This window comes from Cannabis sativa, chromosome 4 (assembly GCF_029168945.1).
Source record: "Cannabis sativa cultivar Pink pepper isolate KNU-18-1 chromosome 4, ASM2916894v1, whole genome shotgun sequence".
In the NCBI taxonomy this organism is placed as follows: domain Eukaryota; kingdom Viridiplantae; phylum Streptophyta; class Magnoliopsida; order Rosales; family Cannabaceae; genus Cannabis; species Cannabis sativa.
In genome coordinates this window covers 39663279-39675338 of record NC_083604.1, presented here as the reverse complement: position 1 = coordinate 39675338, position 12060 = coordinate 39663279, and positions in this window count along the sequence as shown.

Sequence of the window (12060 nt, the reverse complement as noted above, 5' to 3'; positions counted from 1 at the left end):
AAACATAGAAATAACTTCTAGTGTTTATGTAGTAATAACTCTGTAAAGAGTTTAAATACTTTTGAATTTGCATCAATAATAAAAACACATACACATTCAAACATAATAAATATAATAATCGGTAATAGATAAAATAAAGAACTGAAGCTCAACTCATAAATTGCAATATAATTGAAAAAGATATTTTATTATAAACCCAAAAAAATTGTTTGCAATATTTATGAGAACCAAACAGGGAATTAAGATCCCAAAACTTGAAATCCAAATTGTTTGAAAAACTAAACAATTAATTCAAATGAAAGAGCTTCTTCTTTATTATAGACAATCTCCATCCACCATCCAGCTTTCTAATCCAACTCGTTAAGACAGCACCCGAGTTTAAGAAGCTTTAGCTATAAGAAGAATAATAAACAAGGTTAGTAGTCCAGAATTATTAATCCAAAAGGATAATAATTCACTAAAAACACATCAGTTTATAAAGAAAATACCTTGTTTCTTTGCGAGATACTTAGGACATTGGGATTTCCAATGGCCTTTCTCATTGCAGTCGAAACATTTTCCTTTTTGTGTATTGCCAGAAGCTCCAGCATTTTTGTTCCTAGCTGCATTCGCAGCTTGAGCTCGCTTCTTGGCATTTTTCAACTTCTTCTTATGATGGGATTTGGAAGTAGAAGCAACAAGTGCTTCAGGATTACTTGTCTTATTACCATTTCCAGAATTCTGAGGTTTATTCCCTCTTTTCTTGGGACCTCCAATCAAATTTTCACATGTGTGAAGGTCATTGACTAGAGTATGAAAGTCTCGTTCCTTCTTATTCATGACATAATTTGATGTGTAGGGCAGAAAATCTGGAGTCAGGCTATTCAAGATGAGACTCACTTGAGTAGTCTGATCCATTTCAGCACCATGATTCTGGGCTTCTTGGAAATAACTAGCCATCTGGAGAAGGTGATCACGCACATTCTGATGGGGTTCCATCCGTCCGTTGATGAATTTCTTAGTCGCGTCGAAACGTGACTGAATAGATGCCATACCGAATAGCTCAGTTAACTGCGTCATGATTTCTGCAGCCGTGACAGTGTTTACAAACCTTGTTTTCAAGGTGTCAACCATGCTGGAAAGCATGAAGTAACGAGCTTTATTGTTAGCATTATGCCAACGCTCGAACTTCTCTTTTACAGCTTTGGTTGCATTGTCACTTGGCTGCTCAGGGGACGGCTCAGTCAACACAAACGAGGCACTTTCACCTATGAGAGCAATATGAATGTTCTCTCTCCACTTTGGGAAGTTAGACCCATTTAGCTTATTTTCAGTTAAGAGTGACAACATGGGATTTGACATTTCAATTCAGGATACTACAAGATAATACATAGATATCAGTTATGGTTTATCACAAAATCTCATTTAGAAATTATCAGCATACAGCAATTAGGAATGACTAGAGAAAATACAAAAAAAAAATCCAAACCTAAATAATTTCCAAGGTTTTCAATAAACTGATATCAGTGTCCCGTTTAGGCGAGAGTCAAAGCTATCATTCATTGAATAGAGTTGTCAGCTCATCTAAAATAGCAAACCTTCTAGCAACCTTTTATTCGATCGAAAAGAGAATCTGACGTTGTCCCGTTTAGGCGAGAGTCAAGGTCATTCTTATTTCATGAGCTTCTACCACTGTTTCATATGTTTGTAAGTCTTATACAGTACCCACCATTAGGGTGGTTAATACTAATATAAAACACTTACAAACATACTTATCTTTCGAGATTAAACGGCACTAACTTGCTAATGAACGTTCCTCCATTAGGGAGGATTACTCACTAAAACAATAGCTATGTAAAACCAACAATGGAGATCGAATATCTCAAAAATAATAAAGCTCATTATTTAAATTGTATTTTCTTCTATTATTTATTTATTTTAAATCAATATATATTTATTAAATTTTAAATTTAGAATAGAATCTAAATAAAATTTAATTTAATATTTGTAAAATTAAACTTAGATGGTTAAGAAAATAAAATGAATTATTTCCATCTTAGTGTTAATTTTCCAACAAATATTAAGAAAATTACTTAATTTAAGTTGTATTAATTTAAATTAATTTGCAACTCAAATTAAAATTTTCTACAAATATATATATTGTATTTCCAAAAATACACAATTTTTGAAATACATTTAAAATAAATCAAACTTTACTTAGAAAAAATACCTCAAGCAAAAATATTATCTATCTAGATTTTCTTGACTAATTAATCTAATTTCTAATAATATATTTCAGTTCCTTTATTTTAAATTAATCATTAAATGAAAAGATCATTGATTTAAGTTGATTCAAAATTAATTAAAATAATTAATTTACAACTTCAATCTATCTTTCAAGATAAATTCAAAATCACCTTGCATGATTAAATGCTATTTTGAAAAATGATTAATAAAATAAATAGAATATATTATGAAAATTATTCAAATTTAAGTTGTTATGGAAATACCCAACTTAAAATAATTTTCTTATTTAATTAAATATCATGAAAATAATAATATCTAAGTATCATTATGAAAATCAGCTTAGACATTTAATTTTCAATTTAATTAAATGTATTAAATTCAGGAAATAAATAATTAAGTATAGAGAAGACTTAATCATTAATTTCCAATTTAATACAAGGAAAAATATCATTAATTGAATTGTACCAAAATTAATTATTAACCAATTAATTTCACAATCAATGATATTTTCCTAGATTAGAAATAATAATTAGTATGGAAATAACTATCTAGAAAATATCTCAATTCTACTAAGTATCTTTTCAAGATCTGAAAAATATCTGATTTAAGTTATTATAGAAAGAATCTATAATTTACAAACTTAAAATTTTCCAAACATCATTTAATTAAATATCAAAATTAGGTGGTGACTACCTAATTTAAAGATATTCCCTTTTTAAGTTTAGAACCAACTTAAAATAATATCTTCTAAGAATCTTCAATAACTAATTCCTAGAATTCCTCAGCTTAATATTATTATCAAAATATATTCAAATTTAAGTTATTATGAAAAATTAGTAATTACTAATTCATAACTTAAATAAGAATATTTAATGAAATAATAAAAATAAGTTTCAGAAAGAATCTAGTTAGTTAAAATTCTTTATTTAATTAAATACAAGAAAAATACAAATAGTTTATCCAGAAATAAAATTCATTAAACTATGTTTTTTCTTAAATTAATTTCGAAGAAATTAATTATGTTTCTATTCAATTTTTATTAGGTCAAACTAATATAATTAACCTAGCACAGTTATCCAAATCAGGCAAATGGGCCTTCACAATTGGGGTTGTTCATGTGAGGGGGAGCTGGGTCCAGTATGCCGCACCCACTTCTAAGGCTCCCAACTCTCACACAAGGCCCAAAAGAGAGGAATTTAACCTTAAAATGAACAACTGTTATTAATTGAATAGGCCCATTAACTAAATGAGCCTAAATAAAATCTATCAGGTTAAGACATTTTATTTAGCAACAACAACCTATATGTATCTATAATAGAAATTAAACATATAGGCTCACACAGGCACACAGATTTGGCTGGATCCTATCATGTTACTAGGTCATACACAGATGAAAGAAGTTTGTAAAAATTACTGTTACAAATTATCAACTTGATCTATCATCAATTGAACCATGGGTTAAAATCAGATCATTTGATCTGTCAACAAGTTAACCCTGGCAATTTAGATCAAGTAATAATAGGTTTTAGAAAAACTTACAAACAATCTAAAACACATACTCCTGCAACAAGGTTAGATCTGGATAGTTGGATGTAGGATTTATTTAATTTTAAATCTATATTTCGAAAAATAATATTAAAATTAAACCTACCATTTTGAAAAATTAGGTTTTGGGTAACCTAAATGTCATTTCAAAATAAATTGCTAACTTTCCTTTTAAATTTCATGTTATTTAATAAATTAAATAATAAAATAGAAAATGGTAAATACATACCCTTTTCTTATTTTACAATTTAATTTAATTGAAAAATAACAAAATTTAAAAGTTAACAAAAATACCTTATTTCCTCTTTTAAAATTATCATGATTATTATGATCTTATTTTAATTAAGGTCAAGTTACCAAAAAAAAATTAATATCTGACCTTAAAAAAATAAAATAATCAAATTTTAAAGGAAATAAAAAAAATAAGCAAAACTTGATTTTTTCCTATTTTCAAAATCAAATTACACTAATATCTAAAATTAATTTTTAAAAAATAAAAATTAATTTATTTCTGATAATTAGATTTGAAATTTGAAAAACAAAAATCAACATACAAAACTACACAAAAAATCGGAATTTAATTCCACGAAATAGCATGAAAAATCGAAGAAAACGAAGAAAATAGCATACTGTACGGATGGTATGCGTTGCATACCATCCGCGCGCGCAGGGAAGGAGATCAGCCGAGGTTCCTCGACGCAGGGAGGCTGCCAGCAGCCCTTCCGCGCGCGTGGGTAGGGTGATCACCACCCAGATTTTTCTCCGATTTTCAAAAATTCATAACTAATTCAAATTAAATCGAAATCGAGTTCTGTAAAAAAAGTAAATTGCTTAGAATTTTCAAAACTATCCAATAAAAATAATTCCAGATACAAACAATCAATTATTTTTCCCAGAATTCACAAACATCAATCAAACATCAATATGACACAACATGAAACCATCCAAATCACAAGCAAATCGTTTTAAGTCCAAATTTCTTGCAAGCAAATCAATTACCATGGCTCTGGTGCCAGTTGTTGGTATTATATTTATCCAGGATCTTAGATCTATTTGCAAGTATGTTGATTTAACAACCTAATATTGAACTTCTAAAACGATGAACTAAACACATAAAAGTTAAGAATAACTTACAGTGATTGCAGCGGAATTTATGTCTCCTTCCACTCAGATCTCTAACCCTTGATTCTGTCCGTAGCGAGTATAATCAAGATCTGAGCCCGAAAGTTCTTCAGTTGGATGTGATCCTTCACAGTCTTCCAAACTATGATGAGATACTGAATGATGTGAGTGGGCACTTCTCTCTCACTAGGGAATTTCGAAATCTCTCTTTGTTTTTCTCTCTTAATTTCGTGTGATACACTTTGCAAAGCAAAGTTTTCTCAAGCAAACACATGCACACAAAGAGAGGAGAGGGGCTGCTATAAATAGGAAAAGGGAAGATCACAACTTTCCAAATAAACAGTTTCCTCTTTTACTGTGTAATTGAATAACTGCCTTATTTAGTGTGATTCACCACTTTCCTATTTAGGCTAGGCTTTGATTAGCAATTAAATGACAAATTAAATTGAAAATAATAATTGGGAAAAGGCATTGATGTGGCCGGCCATGGTGTGAATGGGCCTCACATGATTCTTGCAGTTTCCTCAATTTTATTTCTATTTCTCCAAAAATGCCATTTTTCCAATTCTAATCATTTAAATGCCAAAACCAATTATTTAATAACTAAAATAGATTATTAAATAATATTGCCATTTAAAATTAATTATTAATTCAGACATGCAAAGTCTCATAATTAATAATTAAACCTAGAAACCCTCTTATTTACAATTTCATCACTAAACTGTGAGAATTCACAAATTAGACATAGTCTAACTTTTAGAATTATAATTGATTAATCATAAATCAATTATAGAGTCCTACAAACAGTATAATCTCAACTAGAATGGGGACCATGGATCTATATTCTGAGCTTCCAATAAGTTGAACCGATTTACCAAGTAAATCCCTAACTTATTAATTCCTCGTTGAATCCACTCTTAGAACTTGGAATTGCACTCTCAGACTTATATAGAGCATATCATATGTTTCACGATATCAATATGCTATCTCATTTAACCATTTTTATAATCTTAATGTGATTTAGAGATCCTCTATATAGATGATTTACATCGAGACGGGACTAATTTACCGTTTACACCCCTCAATGTATTTTGCCCATTTGAACCCTTAGTTACCTGTAAATGATGTTTTAGTGATCTAATATATAGTCACTGAAACAAGAGCTCATCCATTTACTTCTATTTAACTAAGCTCAAAAGGAATCATCACTTTACTTCTATACACCAGTAGAAGCTATAGATTTCCATATTTATGTTTAGCACTCCCTATTCAGTTATGCTATCATGTTCCCAAAATATATGTATTATCCTGACTCAAAGCAGGCTTTAACTAATAAATCAAAGAACAAGAATAGCACTCCTGAGATTGAGCCTAAGCATATCAGGATTTAGATTCTCTTAATCTAAGATCAACTTCTGACATTGACTTGGAAAGATACAACGGTAAGTTTACAATATCTTTAACCAAGTTCAATATCGGTCCAGTCCAATGCATACTCCATGCATTCGAAACGAGATACTTTGCCAATGTTCTGGAAAGAACATAACACTTACTCCAAGTGTAAGTATACTTCATCGCTGATTATCACATCAGTGTAAATCCAAAACACTGATGAACAGGGACCAAATCTTTTGAATCATATAATCACAATCACATTCCACTGTATTGACGATACTGTAATTGTGAATAACTATATGTTCTGAATTTAACTGATTTTGTGCATATATCAAGTATATGTATTAAACCATAAACATGTAACATACATGTAAACATACTTCACTTCTAAATTGATAACTAATCAGATTGTAATGAGTTTTATTTAGGGCATAAAACCCAACAAACTCCCACTTGCACTAACATAAAACAAGTAGTGCATTACAATCAATCTTTTGTCTTGATCCTCTGATCAAGTGTAGTATCTTTGAATCCACCCATATATCTGGAATCAGGTTCATGAGACACATGAAACCTTCCTTAACTTATGCTTTACTCGTCAAGGGATACTAAAATCCTTACTGCCCATTAAGTACATCTGAACAACCAGAAGACATATCTCTCAAATTTTAAAATTTGGAATTGAGATAAAGCAGTTTAGAATTTTCTTCAGTAAAATAACTTTCTGGTAATTTTGAATTTACAAAGTTATATCTTCTCTGATGAAGCTTGAATTATTATAGATGGGTTTTAACACTCTTCTATAATGATTCCTCCACCCCCAGAGTAACCACCATCTCACAATGAGTCGGTGTGCATATCAGGATCACCCCCATGGTCCCCATACTAGTTGAGGCCATACTGCTTGTAAGACTCAGTTAATTGATTTTAATTAATCAATTATAATTCTAAAAGTTAGACTATGTCTACTTTATGAATTCTCACAGTTTAAGGATGAAATCTTAAATAAAAGGGTTTCTAGGTTTAATTATTAATTAAGAGACTTTGTATGTCTAATTAATAATTATTTTAAATGACAATATTATTTAATAATCTATTTTAGTTATTAAATAATTAGTTTTGGCATTTAAATGATTAGAATTGGAAAAATGGCATTTTTGGAGAAATTGAAATAAAATTGAGGAAACTGCAAAATCCAAGTGAGGCCCATATTCCCTCTATGGCCGAGCACTCCCTTTGTGTTTCCCAATTATTATTTTTTTTTAATTGTCATGTAATTGCTAATCAAAGCCTAGCTATAATAGGAAAGTGGTGAATCACACTAAATAATGCAGTTAATCAATTACACAGTAAAAGAGGAAACTGTTTATTTGGAAAGTTGTGCTCTCCCTTCTCCCTATATATAGCAGCCCTTGTTCTCTTCTCTTGTACATCATATGAACCATGACCCACGAAATTGAGAGAGAAAAATAGAGAGAAATTTCGAAATCCTTGTGAGATGAGTAGTGCCCACACACATCAAGTGGTATCTCAATCATAGTATGGAAGACTATGGAATTTCTGCATCAAAGAAGGAGAAAAGAAGATCCAGGTTCAGATCTTGGTGATGCTCTGCTACAGAAAGGAATCAAGGGCTAGAGATCTGAACGGAAGGAGTCATATTATTCCGCTGCACCCACTGTAAGGTTTTCTAACTTTATATGTGTTTATTTTCATTGTTTTAGAATTCATATTAGGTTGTTAATCCAACATACTTGTTAGTAAATCTAGATCCTGGTAAAATAATTTCCAACAACTGGCACCAGAGCCATGGTAATGATTTACTTTCATTTAATATGAATTAAAACGATGATTGCATGTTTCTGTGTTGATTTGGATGGTTTCATGTTGGTTTATGTGCTTATGTGATGAATGTTTATGTTGTACGAAATTTTTCCATGAAATATATTTTTTCAATTTTTGAAAATATTTTATTTGGATTCCTTCTGAAAAATTAAGCAATTTTGTTTTTTACGGAACTCGATTCCGATAAAAATTGAGAAAGATATGAATTTTGGAAGATTGGAAATCATGGTTGCTGTATGCAGCCTATCCTGGCAGTTCCCTACAAATTGCGAATTTTTGAGGTTTTTTCCCCAAAAATCAAATTTTTTCATGGGATTGTTTCCCAAAATTTATTTTTCCAATTTTAAATATTTCTAAATTGATATGTTTCCAATTTTAAATATTTTCAATTTGGAATTTTTCCAATTTTTAAATATTTTTTATTTGGAATGTTTCCAATTTTTAAATATTTTGAGATTTAAAAATTTGTTAAGTTCTTTAATATTTATTTATTATTTAATTATAAGATTAGATATTTTGATATTTAAGATATTTTAAATTAAAAGATAACTTTGTCTTTTTATTTAAAATATTATATTAAAATTATCTTATATGACAAATTAAATAATTAATAAATTTGAAATTAACATAGATATTTTTATAGATATACTTACTATAATGTTTTTCAAATTCAAAAATTTGTTATTTTGTTAAATATTTAATTATTTATAAATTATAAGTTTAAAAATGATATTTTTTCTATATATATCATTTTTTCCTTATTAGAAATTTATAAATCATATCTTAAATATTTAAATAACATAGATATTTTTGTAGAGATTTGAATATTGCTTAATTTGAGATATTTTGACATATAATTATGGTAATTATTATTCATTTATTATTTTATTCCTAAAATAATAATTATCTAACCAAATCTATTTTAGAATTGGTTTATTTTATTAAATTATAAGATCTGAAAGTGATATTGAAGATTCTTTCCTTTCAAATCATTGATCTTATTAGATATTTAATTTGATTCAAATAAACCTAGATATTTTAAAATTAGTTTCCTTTATTTGGTTAGTTTAAGAATAATAATTTAATTATATTAATATCTTGATTCACATCTGTTACATGGACAATGTTTGTTTATTTATATTGTTTATTCAAAACTTTTTAACAAACCTATTATTTATCTGATCTAAATTGCTATGATTAATTTGTTGACAGATCATGATCCAATGATCTGATTTTAATCATAGTCCAATTGACGATAGATCTTATAAATAATTTGTAACAGGTAAATTTTGTACTTCTTTCATCTGTGTAAACCTAGTAACATGATAGGGTCCATGCAAATCATTTGACCTGTGTGAGCCTATATGTTTGCTTTTGGGCTTAGATACATATAGGGAGCCCATTTAAGTTTTTACTAAGTAAATGGACTAGGTTGCTAAAATAAATTTTCACATAAGGAAATTTATTTAGGCCCAATTAGATTTGGGCTTATTCAATGAATAACAATTGTTTATTTTAAGGTTAAATTCCTCTCTTTTGGGCCTTGTGTGAGAGTTGGGGGCCATAGAAGTGGGTACGACATACTGAACCCAGCTCCCCCTCACATGAACTACCCCAATTGTGAAGGCCCATTTGCCTTATTTAAATAATTGTATTAGGTTAATTATATTAGTCTAACCTAATTAAAATTGAATTAGCAACATAATTAACTTTTAAAATATATGAAATTTATTTTTCATTGTAATATTTTAAAGTTAATTTTAGAAAAACACTTAGTCAATGATATATTCTAGATAGTTATTTCTAGTACTAGTTATTATTTCTAATATTAAATAGGAAAATATCATTGATTGTGAAATTAATTGTCTCATAATTAATTTTGGTACAATCTAAGTTTGGAATATTTTCCTAGTATTAAACTAGAATTAATAATTAAGTTTCCTCTTAACTTAATTATTTATTTCTTGAATTTAATATATTTAATTAAATTGAAAATTTCAATATCTAAGTTGATTTTCATCATGATACTTTAATATTGTTATTTTCATGTTATTTAATTAAAGTTGAAAATTATTTTAAGTTTGGAATTTTATTTCAGAATAACTTAAGTTTGAATAATTTTCAGAATATATTTTATTTTATTTATTTTATTAATCATTTCCTAAAATTTCGAAATTGCATCACCTTGATGCAGAAATTTCGAATTTTATTTGAAAAATAGATTAAAGTTGAAAATTATTTATTTAATTTTGGACCAACTTAAATCATTGATTTTTTTCATTTAATGATTAATTAAAATAAATGAACTAAAATATATTATAATTAGAAATTGGATTAATTAGTCTATGAAAGTCTAGATAGATATTATCTATTTTGCTTGAAGTATTTTTCTAGTGATATTTAATTAAATAGGAAAATTATATTTTTTGTTGAAAATTAATTTTTTATTAATTTTGGGCCAACATAAAATTAGAGTAATTTTCCAGGATTTATTTTATTTTCTTTTAAAGCATTTTCGAAATGCAACATATATTTATAGAAAATTAAATTTGAGTTGTAAATTAATTTAAATTAATTTTGAAACAACTTAAATTGAATAATTTTCTAAATATTTATGGAAATTATTACTAAGATGGAAATAATTCACGTTATTTTCATATCCATCTAAGTATAATTTATAAATATTAAATTAAAATTTATATTTGGAATTTTTCATTCTAAATTGGAAATTTTAATTAAATAAATATATATTTAAAATAAATGGATTAAAATAAATATTAGAAGAAAATACAAACCTTCATTAAATAATGAGCTTTATTATTATAAGGATATTCGATCTCCATTGTTGGTTTTACATAGCTATTGTTTTAGTGAGTAATCCTCCCTAATGGAGGAACGTTCATTAGCAAGTTAGCACCGTTTAATCTCGAAAGATAAGTAATCTTGTAAGTTTTTTTTATATAGTTTATGATCACCCTAATGGTGGCGACTGTATAAGACTTGCAAGAATATGAAACAATGGTGGAAGCTCATAAGATAGAATAGCCTTGACTCTCGCCTAAACGGGACAACGCGGATTCACATCTTGATCGAATAAAAGGTTGCTAGAATGTTTGACATTTTAGATGAGCTGACAACTCTATTCAATGAATGATAGCTTTGACTCTTGCCTAAACGGGACCCTGATATCAGTTTATTGAAAACCTTGGAAATTATTTAGGATTGTATGTTTTAGTATTTTCACTTGTCATTCCTACTTGCTATGTGCTTAATAATTTCTGAATTGTGTATGAATTTGTATTGAACCATGTTATTTTCTGTTATTAAATCGTAGTTTAATTTCGAATCTTCATTGTTGGTCTAACTTGGTTTGTTTTTCTAATGAGATAAATCCTTAATGGATTTTCACCATTAGACTAACATAGTAGTGTTAGATCTCGAAAGATAAATATTGTAAATGCAACATCTAGCTGTTCATCAATTGATGACACTTTAGACTAGTGTTTTACAATATGAAACAAGAAGATTGTATAAATAAGATTGCTTTGACTCTCGCTAATCGGAGCATCGTTGGATTCTTATTTAAAACGAAATTATCCTAATTCCTCTTAGCTTATTCATTTCGAATTAGCTTAATGACATATCATTGGATGAATGGTCTATAAATCATATAAAGTCTTATTTTCTCTAAATTATTTTCTATAAATCATTGGATGACGCATATGATTATATTCCCGGAATTCTATCCCAAAATGATATAAATCCTCAATCTTAGATATCTCCTACTTGTATAGGCAAATCATAGAGTTAGATTAGTAGTGGTGGTCCAAGAAAGAGTTACTAATTATACAGGTACACTTTCACAAGTGTTTCATAACCATTTTCTTTCAATGGATTTAAACTGTATGAGTTTAGTATTCTGTGACC